The following is a 17,413-nucleotide window of genomic DNA, read 5'->3' on the forward strand; positions in this document are numbered from 1 at the left end:
CATTGGGAACACTTCACCTGGGTCAGAATCCAAATCCAAATCTAAATCCTATTCTCTCGATGTGCCAGCTAACTAATCTGCTCCCTCTCCTTTATACAATCATATTCTTGTTGTTACCTTTTTCAGCCAGCTGTGGCACACTGACTTCCTTTCACAACACAGGAATAGACCTATAATTATTGCAATGGCTTCATTCTTATCTGAACTTTCTCAAGGTTGTGGACTGAATTCATTCCTTTCTTTATCTAGTAATTTCTATTACCCCTCGGCTTAAGCTTTTCTTTCTCTTCTGGCTGATTTGCTCAAAATCATGTTTTCCCATTTTGTAGCTGATTTTATGTCAGATACTAAGTGACTGCCTACGTATTTTAACTCAAGCTAACTTCATTTACCCATGATGCCTGTGTTAACCATATTGTCATTGTTTAATACTAAAACCTATATAGAAGCACATTTATTTTCCAACACACTGCAAATAAGTAAAAACACACCATCCCCACTTTGTCTGGGAGCCTTTGGACCGACAATGCATGTTTAGCTAAGACCCATGCTGTACTTGATGAATGGAAGTAATTTTAACATCACAAGTGTGAATATCTCTAGAAATGGTAGATGATCCTCATTACCTCAACATAGGAGGCATAGTAAATAATTCTGAGGACCAAAGTAAGCTGCAAGAGGATATTAATAAAATAGTGAAATTAGCAAAAAAGTGGCAGTTGGAATTCAACGTCAGTAAGTGTGAGGTGGTACATTATGGTTAAAAAATTATAATAAAACAGAGGGATTGTGATTGGTTTAGGTTCACAGACAATTAAAAGCAGCACCTCAAGTGGATAAAGCCATAAAAAAAGCTAATGTAATATTGGGTATTATGGCAAGAAGCAGTGAAATGGCCCTAATCAAAGTCACAAACGACATCCACTGTGACTGTGACCGTGGTATATTATTCGTCCTTGTCCTCTCTACAGTCTTTGACACGGTCGTCCCCACCATCCTCCTTCATTGCTTCTCCTCCGTTGTCCAGCTCAGAGTAACTGCCCTTGCTTATTTCCACTCTTACCCAGTCGATCTTAGCCACAGTATCACCAGCAGTGGCTACTTTCCCTGCCCTCACCACCTCTTGAGTCCACCAAGGATCTTTCCTTAGCTTCCTGTTCTACATGCTGTCCTTGGCAACATCATCTGCAGACATAGGGTCAGCTTCCACATGTACACTGGCAACATGTAGATCTACCTCTCCACCACTTCTCTTGACCCATCCACTGCCTCTGCGGCGTCAGCCTGCGTGCCAGACATCCAGTCTTGGATGAGCCGTAATTTTCTCTACTTAAACTTTGGGAAGATTGTAGCCATCGTCTTCCGTCCCCACCACAAACTCTACGCCCTTGCTACTGATTCCATTCCCGTCCCCGGCCTTTGTCTCAGGATGAACCAGACTGTTCACAGCTGTGGCATCTTATTCTATCCCAAGCTCAGCATCTAACACCGTATCCTCTCCATTTCAAAGACCGTCTACTTCCACATCCATAATGTCGCCCCAACCTCAGCCCATCTGCTGCTGAAATTCTCATTTATGCCTTTGTTCAAAATTTTGTTGCCTGTATCCAATCCCGAACCAAATCACTCCTGTCCTCGCTGTGGTACATTGGCTTCTAGTCCCCCAATGTCTCCAAATTATAAATCTCATCCTCGTGTTTAAATCCCTGTGAAGCGCAGTGGGATGTTTTACCACGTTAGAGGCGCTATATAAATGCAAGTTGATGTGTCTGAAATGGAAAGAGAATATGTTCAGTACTGCTCCTGCACTTGAAAGGACGTGTAAGCTGCTGGGTATTTACATCCGGGTGCCGTGGCGCGGGCCGGCAGCAGGTTGCTCGGCGCAGCCGCCGTTGTCGCCAGGCAGACGGGACCATGTTGCTGTGATTCAGCCGCTCGTTTTGCCACCTCTCCGGGATGTCTTGCCCTCTTTTTGTTGCCACAGATCGGGATCCTGCTTCCTGGTGAATGCGTTCGCGGTGAAGGACGTTCCGCTGTCTGTCTGGGGGTTGGTGAGTGTCCGTGTCTGCACCACACGTCGTGGCCTCCAATTAGAGCAGAGCCGTGGGGATACAGGATAGGCGTGAGAGGGCGCCATGTCAAACCGTAGGCCTTAAAATTGAAATTCGGGTCGAGGCCTTTTTTCCCTCGGGTTTTTTCCTTCCCGCTGGGATTCGAGATACCCGGGATCTATGCGGCTGCCGAGAGCCAGTTTTACTGCCTTTGTTTTAAGCGTTGATTTTTTAAAAAAAATGGGCCGGTCCTGTACATAATCCTTGGATATTAAGTTAGAATCAGGAGGGTGTTTCATGGGTGTGTGCTTATTCAGATTAGTGTTATATAACTGCTCCTTTACTTGGGTGAAAATGATTTGCACTTGAACCGTATTCGAGAGAATAGATTACCATTTTGTAGGGTTACTTCACACAAACTGTCAGATTCACAAACTGTCAGATTCACAAACAGATATTTTAATGTTCACAATGTAAGCAAAATTCGTAATATTTGATACCTTCCGAAATGATTCCAAATGTCACTAGCAGGTTGTTAAGACTGGGCAATAGGATTTTAAATACAAAGAAACTAGTCGTATTAATGGTTAGTGCTGTTACAGTAACTTGAAATGGTAGCAGGAGGATGAGATAATATATTATTAATTTGTTACATTTTCAGATTCTGAAATAGGTAAAACATAGCCCCACAGTGGTGGTTTATGGAGATAGACTTTTATCATAGCTGACCAAAATATAAAAGAGGCCAGATTGAATAGAAATAATCCTCATGGGACAAACAAAGAAAAAACACCTGTATCTCCAATTTTGGATATCTCAAATGTTAACAAAACAAATGCAGAACCTTTGGGTAGACTTGAAATGAGCTCTCAGATCACAGTCAACTGCTCTGTACTATGTTGGTCTTGAATGTGTTCCTTGTGATATTTAACAAAGACAATAAGTACTTATTGCAGGATAATTATAAATGGTACATTTTTGCTTTCCCCAGCATCTTGTTTTGAATGCCCTGGATTGGCAGATGTCCCACATATTTTACAAATGCTGCAGGATTAATCCAAATATTCCCATCTCTACTTTTTCATGTTTTCATTTAAGATGCTAGTCTGGCTTTGATTGGAATTGAGCATGATTGGACCTGGAATTGTCTTTGGGCTCTAAAGAAGATGTCCTAAATTTCATTTCTGATGTGAAATCAATCTCCTGTTCTTTAACCACTTGACTATTACTTTTACTTGTCAAAATTTGGTTGACTTTCTTGACAAACATGCTTTATTTTTATTTGTTCATGGAATGTGGGCATTGCTGGCAAGGCCAGCATTTATTGCCCATCCCTCATTGCCCTTGAGAAGGTGATGATGAGCCGCCTTCTTAAACCACTGCAGTCCGTGTGGTGAAGGTTCTCCCACAGTGCTGTAAGGTAGGGAGTTCCAGATTTTGACCCAGCGATGAAGGAAGGGTGATATATTTCCAAATCAGAATAGTGTGTGACTTGGAGGGGAACGTGCACGTGGTGTATATAGGAGGTATAGCTATATAGTGTAATGTATTATAGATCTTTTTAAGTGCAGAACATATGCTATTATTGTATATGAAACTTATTAACTTTGCATTTGATTTAGAACAATATATTCTGCTGTATGTATCTCAGATTGCATGATCTTAAGGAATTAACTAGTTAACAGCTTGACTGCTCTGATTGGTAAAAGGGATCTTATCTTGAAAGTTGCATTATAATTGAAAATCTTCCGACTTACAAAATAAAACAATGAAAGCTGTGGAATAGTGGAAGTGGATTAATTTGAAGTGCAGTACAAGGCATGCTTCAGCTTTGTTGTATCTGAGACTCCATCTGTGTTCATACAACTCTAATTCTATGATTGGAAGGTTGACCTTATTGATGAAACAAATATTTTGGGGAACTGGAATCGTAGAGGAATTTTCCTCATCAAATTATCTAGAAATAATGAAAAGATTTTTTTCATGTTTTAAGAATGCTAACTATCACATTCCATCTTCACTTTTATATATTAAAAATAAATGTCTTTGCCCAAGTATCTTGCTGTCATCCTTAGTCTTTCTAAGTAGCTTACGCTTGATAAAAAGGATTAGTAGAATATTATCTAATTAAGTATGGAATTTAAACCTAGGCTGTAATGACTTAACCTAGTTTAAACTTATTACTAAGAATAACATTGTTTTTGTAGAAGAGAAATGCTACTCTATATATAAACAAATTCAGGATAATTAGTTTTATGTCTGAAATAGAAGTGCCATTACACTACTGCATGTATTGTATAGGTCACCAACTAGTGGGAAGGATATAGAGGAGCAAATTTGCAGGGAAATTCGGGAGGTGCAAAAGCTATAGAGTAGTGATAACAGGGGACTTCAACTATCCTAATATAGACTGGGATAATAATATAAGGGGCAAAGAGGGAGAGGAATTTTTGAAATGTGTTCAGGATAACTTTCTTGACCAGTATGTTTCTGGCCCACCATTAGCTGGACTTGGTTCTAGGAAATGAAGTGGAGCAAGTATCAGTGGGGGAGCACTTAGGGAGCAGCGATCATAGTATCTTTAGGTTTAGAATAGCTATGGAAAAGGACATGGTCCACTCTAAAGTAAAAATACTTAATTGGAGGGGGGTTGATTTCAGTGGGATGAGAACAGATCTGGACTGGGTAAATTGGAATCAAAGATTGCATGATCTTAATTGGCAAACCTGTAATTGAACAGTGGGCAGCCTTTAAAGAGGAGATGGTTTGGGTACAGTCTAGGTACATTCCCACAAAGGAGAAAGGTAGGGCAACTAAAGCCAGAGAGAGAGAGTAAGATGAAGCTGAAAGAAAGGGTGTATGACAGATGTCAGGTTGATTACACAAATGAGAAACAGGCAGAATATAGAAAGTTCAGAGGGGAAGTGAAAAAGGAAATAAGAGGGGCAAAGAGAGAGTATGAGAATAGACTGGCGGCCAACGTAAAATGGAATTCAAAAGTCTTCTACATTCATGTAAACAGATAGTAAGAGGAGGGGTGGGGCCGATTAGGGACCAAAAAGATCATCAACTCGTGGAGGCAGAAGGGATGGCCGAGGTATTAAATGAGTTCTTTGCATCTGTCTTTACCAAGGAAGAAGATGCTGCCAGAGTCTCAGTAAAGGAAGATATAGTTGAGATACTGGATGGGCTAAAAATTGATGAAGAAGATGTACTAGAAAGGCTAGTTGTACTTAAATTAGATAAGCCACCCAGTCCGGATGGGATGCATCCTAGGTTGCTGAGGGAAGTAAGGGTGGAAATTGCGGAGGTACTTGCCATAATCTTCCAAACATCCTTCGATACAGGGTGGTGCCAGAGAACTGGAGAATTGCTAATGTTACACCCTTGTTCAAGAAAGGGTGTATGGATAAACCCAGCAACTATAGGCCAGTCAGATTAATCTCAGTGGTGGGGAAACTTTTAGAAATGATAATCCGGGACAGAATTAACAGTCACTTGGACGAGGGTGAATTGTTTAGGAAAAGCAAGCACGGATTTGTTAAAGGCAAATTGTGTTTAACTAACTTGATAGAGTTCTTGATGAGGTAATAGAGAGGGTAGATGAGGGAAATGCACTTGATATGGTGTAAATGGACTTTCAAAAAGCGTTTGATAAAGTGCCGCACGGTAGGCTTATCAAGATTGCGGCCCATGGAATAAAGGGGGCAGTACCAACATGGATACAGAATTGGCTAAGAGACAGGAAACAGAGAGTAGTGGTGAATGGTTGTTTTTCGGACTGGAGGGAGGTGTACAGTGGTGTTCCCCAGAGGTTGCTGCTGGGACCACTGCTTTTCTCTACATATTAATGACGTGGACATGGGTGTACAGGGCACAATTTCAAAATTTGCAGATGACAAAAAACTTGGAAGGGTAGTGAACAGTGAGGAGGATTGTGATAGACTTCAAGAGGATATAGACAGGCTGGTGGCATGTGTGGACACGTGGCAGATGAAATTTAATGCAGAAAAATGTGAGGTGATGCATTTTGGTAGGAAAAATGAAGAGAGGCAATATAAACTGAAGGGTACTGAAGGAAATAGTCGGGGCATGTAATAAGGGAACAGCTATAATTATGGGGGATTTTAACTATCATATTAACTGGACAAATCAAATTGGGCAGGGCAGCCTTGAGGAAGAGTTTATTGAGTGTATTAGGGATGGATTTCTTGAGCAGTATGTAACTGATCCTACAAGGGGGCAAGCAACCTTGGACCTGGTGCTGTGTAATGAGCCAGGATTAATTAATAATGTCCTAGTTAAGGATCCCCTTGGAATGAGTGACCATAACATGGTTACATTCCATATCCAATTAGAGGGTGAGAAGGTTGGTTCTCAAACAAGCATACTGAGCTTGAATAAAAGGAGACTATGATGGTATGAGAGCAGAATTGATTAAAGTGGACTGGGAAAATAGATTAAAGGGTAAGACGGTACATGAACAGTGGTGTTCATTTAAGGAGTTATTTTACAACTTTCAAAAAATATATATTCCACTGAGGAAAAAAGGGTGTAAAAGAAATGACAGCCATCCGTGGCTAAGTAAATAAATTAAGGATAGTATCCGACTAAAAACAAGGACATATAAGGTAGCCAAACCTAGTGGGAGGATAGAAGATTTGGAAGTCTTCAAAAGACAGCAAAAAGTAACTAAAGGATTGATTAAGAAAGGGAAGATAGATTATGAAAACATGATAGCAAGAGTTTCTATAGTTATATAAAAAGAAAAAGGGTGGCTAAGGCAAACGTAGGTCCCTTAGAGGATGAGACCGGGAAATTAATGGTGGGAATCATGGAGATGGCAAAAATGCTGAACAAATATTTTGTTTCAGTCTTTACGGTAGAGGACACTAAGAATATCCCAACACTGGACAAACAGGGGGCTCTGGCGGGGGAGGAGCTAAATACGATTAAAATCACTAAGGAATTGGTACTCAGTAAATTAATGGGACTCAAGGCAGATAAATCCCCTGGACCTGATGGCTTCCATCCTAGGGTCTTGAGGGAAGTGACAGTAGGGATTGTGGATGCTTTGGTAATAATTTTCCAAAATTCTCTGGACTCGGCAAAGGTCCTGGCAGATTGGAAAACTGCTAATGTAACACCCTTATTTAAAAAGGGTAGTAGGCAGAAGGCTGGAAATTATAGACCAGTTAGTCTAACATTTGTGGTGGGTAAAATTTTGGAGTCTATTATTAAGGAGACAGTAGCGGAACATTTGGATAAACATAATTTAATAGGACAAAGTCAGCATGGCTTTACGAAGGGGAAGTCATGTCTGATAAATTTGCTTGAGTTCTTTGAGGACATAACGTACAGGGTGGATAAAGGGGAACCAGTGGACGTAGTGTATTTAGACTTCCAGAAGGCATTCGACAAGGTGCCACATAAAAGATTATTGCTCAAGATAAAGAATCACTGGATTGGGGGTAATATTCTGGCATAGGTGGAGGATTGGTTATCTAACAGGAAGCAGAGAGTTGGGATAAATGGTTCATTCTCGGATTGGCAACCAGTAGCCAGTGGTGTTCCGCAGGGGTCGGTGCTGGGTCCCCAACTCTTTACAATCTATATTAACGATTTGGAGGAGGGGACCGAGTGTAACATATCAAAGTTTGCAGATGATACAAAGATGGGAGGGAAAGTGGAGAGTGAGGAGGACATAAAAAAACCTACAAGGGGATATGGACAGGCTGGGTGAGTGGGTGGAGACTTGGCAGATGCAATACAATATTGGAAAATGTGAGGTTATGCACTTTGGCAGGAAAAATCAGAGAGCAAATTATTATCTTAATGGCGAGAAACTGGAAAGTACTGCAGTACAAAGGGATCTGGGGGTCCTAGTACAAGAAAATCAAAAAGTTAGTATGCAGGTGCAGCAGGTGATCAAGAAGGCCAACGGAATGTTGGCTTTTATTGCTAGGGGGATAGAATATAAAAACAGGGAGGTATTGCTGCAATTATATAAGGTATTGGTGAGACCGCACCTGGAATACTGCATACAGTTTTGGTCTCCATACTTAAGAAAAGACATACTTGCTCTCGAGGCAGTACAAAGAAGGTTCACTCGGCTAATCCCGGGGATGAGGGGCTGGACATATGAGGAGAGGTTGAGTAGATTGGGACTCCACTCATTGGAGTTCAGAAGAATGAGAGGCGATCTTATTGAAACATATAAGATTGTGAAGGGGCTTGATCGGGTGGATGCGGTAAGGATGTTCCCAAGGATGGGTGAAACTAGAACTAGGGGGCATAATCTTAGAATAAGGGGCTGCTCTTTCAAAACTGAGATGAGGAGAAACTTCTTCACTGAGGGTAGTAGGTCTGTGGAATTTGCTGCCCCAGGAAGCTGTGGAAGCTACGTCATCAAATAAATTTAAAACAGAAATAGACAGTTTCCTAGAAGTAAAAGGAATTAGGGGTTACGGGGAGCGGGCAGGAAATTGGACATGAATTTAGATTTGAGGTTAGGATCAGATCAGTCATGATCTTATTGAATGGCGGAGCAGGCTCGAGGGGCCGATTGGTCTACTCCTGCTCCTATTTCTTATGTTCTTATGTTCTTAAATCGTTGAAGGTGGCAGGGCAGGTTGAGAAAGCGGTTAAAAAAGCATATAGCATCCCGGGTTTTGTAAATAGAGGCATAGAGTACAAAAGCAAGGAAATCATGATGAACCTTTATAAAACACTGGTTCGGCCACAACTGACGTATTGTGTCAAGTTCTGGACACTGCACTTTAGGAGAGATTTGAAGGCCTTAGAGGGGATGCAGAAGTGATTTACTAGAATAACTCCAGGGATGAGGGACTTTAGTTAAGTGGATAGACTGGAGAAGCTTGGGTTCTTCTCTTTGGAACAGAGAAGGTTGTGAGGAGATTTGATAGAGGTATTCAAAATCATGAAGGGTCTAGACAGAGTAGATAGAGAAAAAACATGTTCCCATTGGCAGAATGGTCAAGAACCAGAGGGCATAGATTTAAGGTGATTGGCAAAAGAACCAAAGGTGACATGAGGAAAAACTTTTTTACATAGCGAGTAGTTAGAATCTGGAATGCCCTGCCCGAGGGGTTGGTGGAGGCAGATTCAATCATGGCCTGCAAAAGGGAACTGGATAAGTATTTGAAAGGAAAAAATTTGCAGGGCTACGGGGATAGGACGAGGGAGTGGGACTAGCTGGATTGCTCTTGCATAGAGGCGGTGCAGACTCGATGGGCCGAATGACCTCCTTCCATGCTGTAACCATTCTATGATTCTTTAAGAAAGAATGCTATTTTTGGCACTGGGTGAGTTAGGCTACAGTTGGCTTGTATTCAGTTTTCTGGACTGTTTTGATAATTAGGTTGGAATTGGCTGATCAAATTCCACTGAATATAAGGCCTTGGCTCAGTGGTAGCAGTCTTGCCACTGAGTCAGAAGGCTGTGAGTTCAAGCCTCACTCCAGAGACTTGAACATATAATCTAGGTTGATACTTTAGTGCAATACTGAGGGAATGCTGCACTGTCGGAGGTGCTGCCTTTTGGATGAGACATTAAACCGAGGCCTTGTTTGCGCTCTCGGTGGATGTAAAAGATCCCATGGCACTATTCGAAGAGCAGAGGAGTTCTCCTGGCGTCCTGGCCAATATTTATCCCTTAACCAACATCACTAATAGCAGATTATCTGGTTAATTATCTTGTTTGTGAGACCTTGGTGTGCGCAAATTGGCTGCCGTGTTTCCTTGCATTATAACAGTGACTACACATCAAAAGTAATTCATTGGCTGTAAAGTGCTTTGGGACGTCCTGAGGTTGTGAAAGGAGCTATATATATATGCAAGCTGATGTTAAAAATGCTCATAAAACACTTGCTCCTCAGAGACGCTCCTGCAGACGCATTGTCTCCTTGGAGTCCTCCTTTTCAGACTGAGTCATCACTTCGCACTATTGTGGAGAGTATTGATTTATTTATTTAGGTTTCATTATTGGTCATAAAATTAGCCAGTTTTTAAAAAAATTAGTTAGATTAAAGTAAATAATCTAACCGATTAAATATAGTAACACTATGACCTAGTACTCCTTTGCTAGATTGTTAGCCAAGTGAAAATTTTCACCAGAGTCAATATTAGCAATTGTTGACTTTACAGGCCAATTCTATCCCTGCAAAAATGTTTGCATTCAGCTTGGTGCAGTTGAAGCCTTGCCAGTTCCACAAATATTATAGTGGTCCTCCTCTGTGACTTTTCCTACCTTGTGACCTGGCTAAGATTGCAGATTGGTGTGTATGTCAGCCAGTGCTGAGACTCAAACCCATCAGTTCGTCTTTGTGAATCGGATACCTTAACTGCTTTATACCATTGTTAATCGTAGAAGTTCTTTAACAGATTTTTGTTTCAATTAGAGTGAGTTTTTTTAAATACAAATATAAATTTATTATATATATGTATGTGTAATATATTTCCACCAATCCAGCTGGTTCTTCCTCCACTCCAGCTTGAAGTAAGAGATGGAATAGTGACCTTATTGTATCTATTACTGTACCAGGCACTGCCTGGGAAACTGGGTCAGGCAGCAGGTTGGCGGCTACGTGCAAAATGGAAGCACTGGCTGAGTAGTATCAAGACCAGGTAGTTGAAATTAATTTTTTAAAAACTTTGTTAAATTATCTTTTATTTGGCAAATTGTTTGTGATAACATTAGGAATTCTACTGCTACCAACACCAAATAAGGGCATATATTATTTATTGGGATGCTTTTCCCTTTCCTATTTTATTTCCTATCCTGTCTGTCGTCATCAGTTCTCAGCATGGTAGCAAGTATTCCATGAAAGTAAAATTGAGATTGCTAAATCAAAAGCAAAATGCTGCGGATGCTGGAAATCTGAAATAAAAACAGAAAATGCTGGAGCAGCTCAGCAAGTCAGGCAGCATCTGTGAAGAAAGAAACAGAGTTAACATTTTAGATTGAAGACCTTTTGTCAGAACTGGAAGATGTTAAGAGTTAAGGCAAAGAAAGTGGTAATGAGACAGGTTAAGAAACAAAAGATTCACCAGGAGTAGCTGTAAATGGTATCAGCAGAACCATTACTGGCACTAGCTGACCGAAAAAATGGGAGCAGTGGTTATGATCTGAAGTTATTGAAATCAGTGTTGAGTCTGGAAGGTTGCAAAGTGCCTAAACGAAAGATGAAGTGCTGTTCCTCAAAAGGTATTCGGCCTGAAACCTTAGCTCTTTCTTTCTCCACAGATGCTGCCTGACTTGCTGAGCTTCTCCAGCATTTTCAGTTTTTATTACTGAGATTGCTAAAATTGGCTCAGTAAAAGTGCACCTGGTCAGAGTATCATTGTTTGTGCAATTAATTGGGTAATTACATTAACCATGTAAAGTGTACTGTTATATGTTTGGGATCAATGCATTATTTTTATTACAGTGCCCAGGTAGTCAAATGCTTGTTTTTGCAACCATTTTTTGCTTGTAATGGATAGTTCCATTATATTTCTGAATATTGGCCTTGTAAATACTTAGGCAAATCCACATAGATTATCTATATGGAGGGGTGAGTGGTCAACATTTAAGAAATTTCCATGGAAATGCAAATCCTAAAATAGTGCCAAGTATCTGACCTTGGTGCCCTGTGAAGACATATTGCAGCAGTTGGGAGGGGAGGAGGTGAAAGACAGCAGAAAACAGCTTCCTGTTAAACATGCTCGCGAAAGACACTTGACCTTTTACAATCGCATTATTTTCTACCACATCCTAGGCAGAAAGTGTTTTGCTTAAGTGACTCAAGTTCATGGATGATCTTTTCAGAGGTTTTTAAAAATATAAACAGCAATTGCTAGAAATGTATGTCAGATTTATCAGAATATGAAAGAAAGAAAGCTTCGCATTTAAGGTGTGATCCCTTAGAAGAGGTCATGGTGAAGTATTGGTAGTTACAGTCTGACACTAATGTTGCTTGTGAATAAAGATGAAATGTATTGCACAACATTAACACTACTTGGCTTAAGTGTGCTTTTATTTATAGTTTGGCCACCAGTATGTTAAGTAAGCCTCGTGATAATACAGTGACCAGCTTGTAATCACAAGTACTTCAGCCTAGTGTTATATCTTTCAAAATGCTTTTTTGAATTTGGAAGGGCAAAATCTGTATTTGTACTTCTGGGTAGTTCAAGTAGATATAGAATGAAAGTTTCAGATGCCAACTGTTGAACTTTGCTGAAATCCTAGCAACTAATTACATAGAATGCACAGCGTAGAAACAGGCCATTCAGCCCAACAGATGCATGCCAGTTTTTGTGCTCCACACGAGCCTCCTCCCTCCCTACTTGATCTAACCCTATCAGCATATCCTTCTATTCCTTTCTCCCTCATGCGTTTATCTAGCTTCCCCTTAAATGCAACTATTCTAGTCGCCTTGACTACTTCTTGTGGTAGCGAGTTCCACTTTCTGGTAAAGTTGTTTCTCCTGAATTCCCTATTGGATTTATTAGTGGCTATTAAAATACAGTCTTAGACCTTATCCATTAAATGAGTGTCTTTTTGAGTTTTTAAGTTGCTCGTCAACTAGTCATGACTGTCCAGCAAAACCGAGAGGTAGCTTGGCCAGGGAGCCCTAGATGTTAATAAAAAAATTAGGTGAAGCAGAATCCACCATCATGGATACCGAGCTACAAATCAGGAGGAATGTACCAGAAAATTCCAGTAACCGCATGGGGAAAGAAAACTCAAACCGAAACTATCCTTAAATCTGCGTAGATCAAAACATTAATATCATTGACAGCAACAAAACAATATAAAACAAGTAAAATGTCCGTATTGTCCATAAGAATGACCGTTGGATATAAGACCAATTTAAATTATAAAAACAGGATGTCCACATCTTAAAACAGTAAATGGATTAAAACATTGAGTCCGATAGATAAAATGTCAGTAACAAGGAGGGTAAAAACTGTGTTGTGACAAACGGACATTATGTAAGTTTGTTGAAAACAACGCTGGCGTAATTTTGGCAGGGTTCCTTGGCTTGCAAAAATATCGCTCCAATCTTCCCCGGTGAAAAATTTGCTCGGCGAAGGTTAGTCTAAATTGCGTCGTTCCTCCGAGATCTCAATGACGCGGTAGTACCGGGACTGCAGGAGTCTGCTCAGTGTACGTTCTAGCTAATTATTTTACACTTCGGTCACTAATTCCGCAAGCGGGGATGTTGTTTACCGGTCGTTCCCATCTGGATTTGAGCAAGCTCATTGTTTTTATTCGTCCCCTCCTGAGGGAGGTGATCTCCCGACGTCACCTATTCGTGTGTTCTTTGATCAACCGTGAGATCACTGACAGTAAACCGTGACGGAGAAACACACGGGTGCCAAGGTTGTGTGAGTTCTCCAAGCAGCCCATTTAGCCAACGTTTGTATGTTGTTGCCCAGCGGGACCATGAGGAGGCACGGCTCACTGCGACCGAGAACCCGCAAGAGGGTCGCAGCTATGAAGCTATGGCTCTCCTGGGAGACCGGTGTCACAGATGAATCCCAAGAGAGTCATAGTTACTCCCGCCCCTATATTGGCCCCCAGATCTGGTCTTCCTCGCAAGTGAAGACATCACCTCTGCATCTACTCGATCAAACCCTTTCATAATCTTAAAGACCTCTATTAGGTCATCACTCAGTCTTTTTTCTAGAGAAGAGTCCCACCTTGTTCAATCTTTTCTGATAGGTATAACCTCAGTTCTGGTATCATCCTAGTAAATCTTTTTTGCACCTTCTCCAGTGCCTCTATATCCTTTTCATTTAATATGGAGACCAGAACTGTGTACCATACAAGGTTTCATACCAAGGTTGGTTTGCTTTTTCTGTGGCCTTATTAACCTGCGTCGCTACTTTTAGTGATTTGTGTATCTGTACCCTCTGCTCCTCTACCTCATTTAGACTGATTTTCCAAGTAATATGTGGCCGCCTTAGTCTAATTACCAAAATGTAACACCTCACACTTATCAATATTGAAGTTCATTTGCCAATTACACTCCTATTTTTCAAGTTTATTACTGTCTTCCTGCATTTTGTCACCGTTCTCCTCAGCTCATCTTGACCATGAGACTCACCTCCTGATCCCTCGACCCTATTCCCACCAAACTGCTGACCACATGACTTCTCTTCCTAGCCCCCATGTTAGCTGATACTGTCAACGGTTCCCTCTTCTCAGTACTGTCCTCCTCACCTTCAAATCGGCTGTCATCACCCCCCTCAAAAAACCCACCAATGACCCTTCTGTCCTGGCAAACTACCACCCCACCTCCAACCCCCCATTCCTCTCCAAAGTCCTTGATCGCGTTGTTGCCTCCTAAATCCGTACCCATCTTTCCCACGACTCCATGTTTGAATCCCACCAATCAGGTTTCCGCTCCTGTCGCAGTACTGAAACGGCCCTTATCAAAGTCACAAATTACATCCTATGTGACTGACCATGGTAAACTATCCCTCCTCATCCTTCTCTATCTGTCTGCTGCCTTTGACATGGTTGACCACATCATCCTCCTCCAACGGGTCTCCTCCGTCGCGCAGCTGGGTGGGAGTCTGCTTGCCTGGTTTCATTCTTATCTATCCAGTCGTAGTCAGAGAATCACCTGCAATGGCTTCTCTTCCCACTCCCACAACTCTCGAGTCCCCCAAGGAACTATCCTTGGCCCCCTCCTATTTCTCCTCAACATGCTACCCCTCGGCGACATCATGTACGTTGACGACACCCAGCTCTACCTCAACACCACCTCCCTTGACCCCTCCACTGACTCTTGATTTGTCACATTGCTTGTCCAATATCCATGACTGGATGAGTAAAAATTTCCTCCAACTAAATATTGGAAAGACCAAAGCCATTGTCTTCAGTCCCCGCCACCGACTCCGTCCCTCTCCTTGGCCACTGTCTGAGGCTGAACCAGACCATTCGCAACTGTGGTGTCCTATTTGACCCTGAGATGAGCTTCTGACCACATGCGCTCCATCGCCAAGACCGCCTACTTCCACTTCAGTCACGTTGCCCGTCTTCTCCCCTGCCTCAGCTCATCTGCTGCAACCCTCATCCATGCCTTTGTTACCTCTAGACTTGACTATTTTAATAATCTCCTGGCTGGCCTTCTACCCTCCATAAACTTGAGCTGCCCATATCCTAACTTGCATTAAGTCCCGTTCACCCATCACCCCTGTGCTCACTGATCTACGTTGGCTGCTGGTCCAGAAATGCCTCAATTTTAAAATTCTCATCCTTGTTTTCAAACCTCTCCATGGCCTCGCCCCTCCCTAGCTCTATAACCTCCTCCAGCCCTACAACCCTCGGAGATCTCTGCGCTCCTCCAATTCTTGCCTCTTGCGCATCCCCTATTTTAATCGCTCCAGCATTGGTCCTAAGCTCTGGAATTGCCTCCCTAAACCTCTCCTCCTTTTAAGACGCTCCTCAAAACCTACCTGTTTGACCAAGTTTTTGGTCACCTGTCGTAATATCTCCTTATGGGGCTTGGTGTCAAATTTTGTTTGATCGCTCCTGTGAAGTGCCTTCGGACATTTTATTACGTTAAAGGCGTCATATAAATGCAAGTTGTATTAACTATACCCCACAATTTGGTGTCGTCTTCAAATTTTGAAATTGTACTTCCGATTCCCGAGTCCAAATCGTTTATGTAAATGGTGAACAACAGTGGTCCTAGCACCGATTCTTGTGGAACACCACTTCCCACCTTTTGCCAGCCTGAGTAACTACCTTTAACCCCTAGTCTGTGTTTTCTGTTTTGTAGCCAGCTTGCTATCCATTCTGCTACTTGCCTCCTGACTCCACATGCTCTGACCTTAGTCATGAGTCTACTATGTGATATCTTATTGAAAGCCTTTTGAAAATCCAAATATATTACATCTACTGCATTGCTCTTTGCCTACCCTTTCTGTTACTACTTCAAAGAAAATTCAATAAGGTTGGTAAAACATGAACTTCCCTTTTGAAATCCGTGCTGACTTTATTACAATTTTGGTTTCTAGATGTTTTTCTATTACATCTTTGAGTAAGGATTTCATTTTCTTTCCTATCACCGACATCAAGCTAATTGGTCTATAGTTCCCTGGACCTGTTCTATTTCCCTTTTCAAATGTAGGAATCACAATAGCTGTCCGCCATTATTCCCTTTTTCTAATGAATTTTTATAAATATGTAATAGTGCCTATACTATCTCTTCCCTAACTTCTTTTAACATGCGCGAATACAATCCATCCAGATTAGGAATTTTATCATAGAATCATAAAACGGTTACAGCACGGAAGGAGGCCATTCGACCCATCAAGTCCGTGCCAGCTCTATGCAAGAGCAATCCAGCTAGTCCCATTTTCCCACCCTATCCTGTAGCCCTGCAAATTTTTTCCTTTTCAAGTACTTATCCAGTTCCCTTTTTGAAAGCCATGATTGAATCTGCCTCCACCACCCGCTCTGGCAGTGCATTCCAGATCCTAATCACTCGCTGTGTAAAAAAGGTTTTCCTCATCTCACCTTTGGTTCTTTTGCCAACCACCTTAAATCTGTGTCCTCTGGTTCTTGACCCTTCCGCCAATGGGAACAGTTTCTCTCTTTCTACTCTGTTTAGACCCTTCATGATTTTGAATACCTCTATCAAATCTCCTCGCAACCGTCTCTGTTCCAACGAGAACAACCCCAGCTTCTCCAGTCTATCCACTTAACTGAAGATTGGAGGGTAGCAAAAGTTGTGCCTTTGTTTAAGAAGGGCGGCAGGGAAAAGCCTGGGAACTACAGACCGGTGAGCCTGACATCTGTAGTGGGTAAGTTGTTAGAGGGTATTCTGAGGGACAGGATCTACGGGCATTTGGAGAGGCAGGGACTGATTAGGAACAGTCAGCATAGTTTTGTGAGAGGAAAATCATGTCTCATGAATGTGAGTTTTTTGAAGGGGTAACCAAGAAGATAGGTGAGGGCTGTGCAGTAGACGTGGTCTACATGGATTTCAGCAAAGCCTTTGACAAGGTACCGCATGGTAGGTTGTTACATAAGGTTAAATCTCACGGGATCCAAGGTGAGGTAGCCAATTGGATACAAAATTGGATTGACGACAGAAGACAGAGGGTGGTTGTAGAGGGTTGTTTTTCAAACTGGAGGCCTGTGTCCAGCGGTGTGCCTCAGGGATCGGTGCTGGGTCCGCTGTTATTTGTTATTTATATTAATGATTTGGATGAGAATTTAGGATGCATGGTTAGTAAGTTTGCAGATGACGCCAAGATTGGTGGCATTGTGGACAGTGAAGAAGGTTATCTTGGATTGAAACGGGATCTTGATAAATTGGGCCAGTGGGCCGATGAATGGCA

At 41.8% G+C, this 17,413-nt stretch overlaps 1 protein-coding gene across 4 annotated transcripts in view; it reads left to right on the plus strand.

Moving 5' to 3' along the window:
* Positions 1-1,786: 1,786 nt before the first annotated feature.
* ppm1aa (protein phosphatase, Mg2+/Mn2+ dependent, 1Aa) overlaps positions 1,787-17,413 on the plus strand; it is a 136,602-nt gene continuing 120,975 nt past the window's right edge. For 2 of the 4 annotated variants that reach the window (XM_067991896.1, XM_067991895.1), the window contains exon 1: positions 1,791-2,051. The gene's annotated coding sequence lies outside the window, so the exon portion shown is untranslated. Of the gene's footprint in view, positions 2,052-17,413 lie in introns of all 4 variants that reach the window. The other 2 variants (XM_067991894.1, XM_067991897.1) reach the window with 2 other exon arrangements.

This window comes from Heptranchias perlo, chromosome 10, assembly GCF_035084215.1.
Source record: "Heptranchias perlo isolate sHepPer1 chromosome 10, sHepPer1.hap1, whole genome shotgun sequence".
In the NCBI taxonomy this organism is placed as follows: Eukaryota; Metazoa; Chordata; class Chondrichthyes; order Hexanchiformes; family Hexanchidae; genus Heptranchias; species Heptranchias perlo.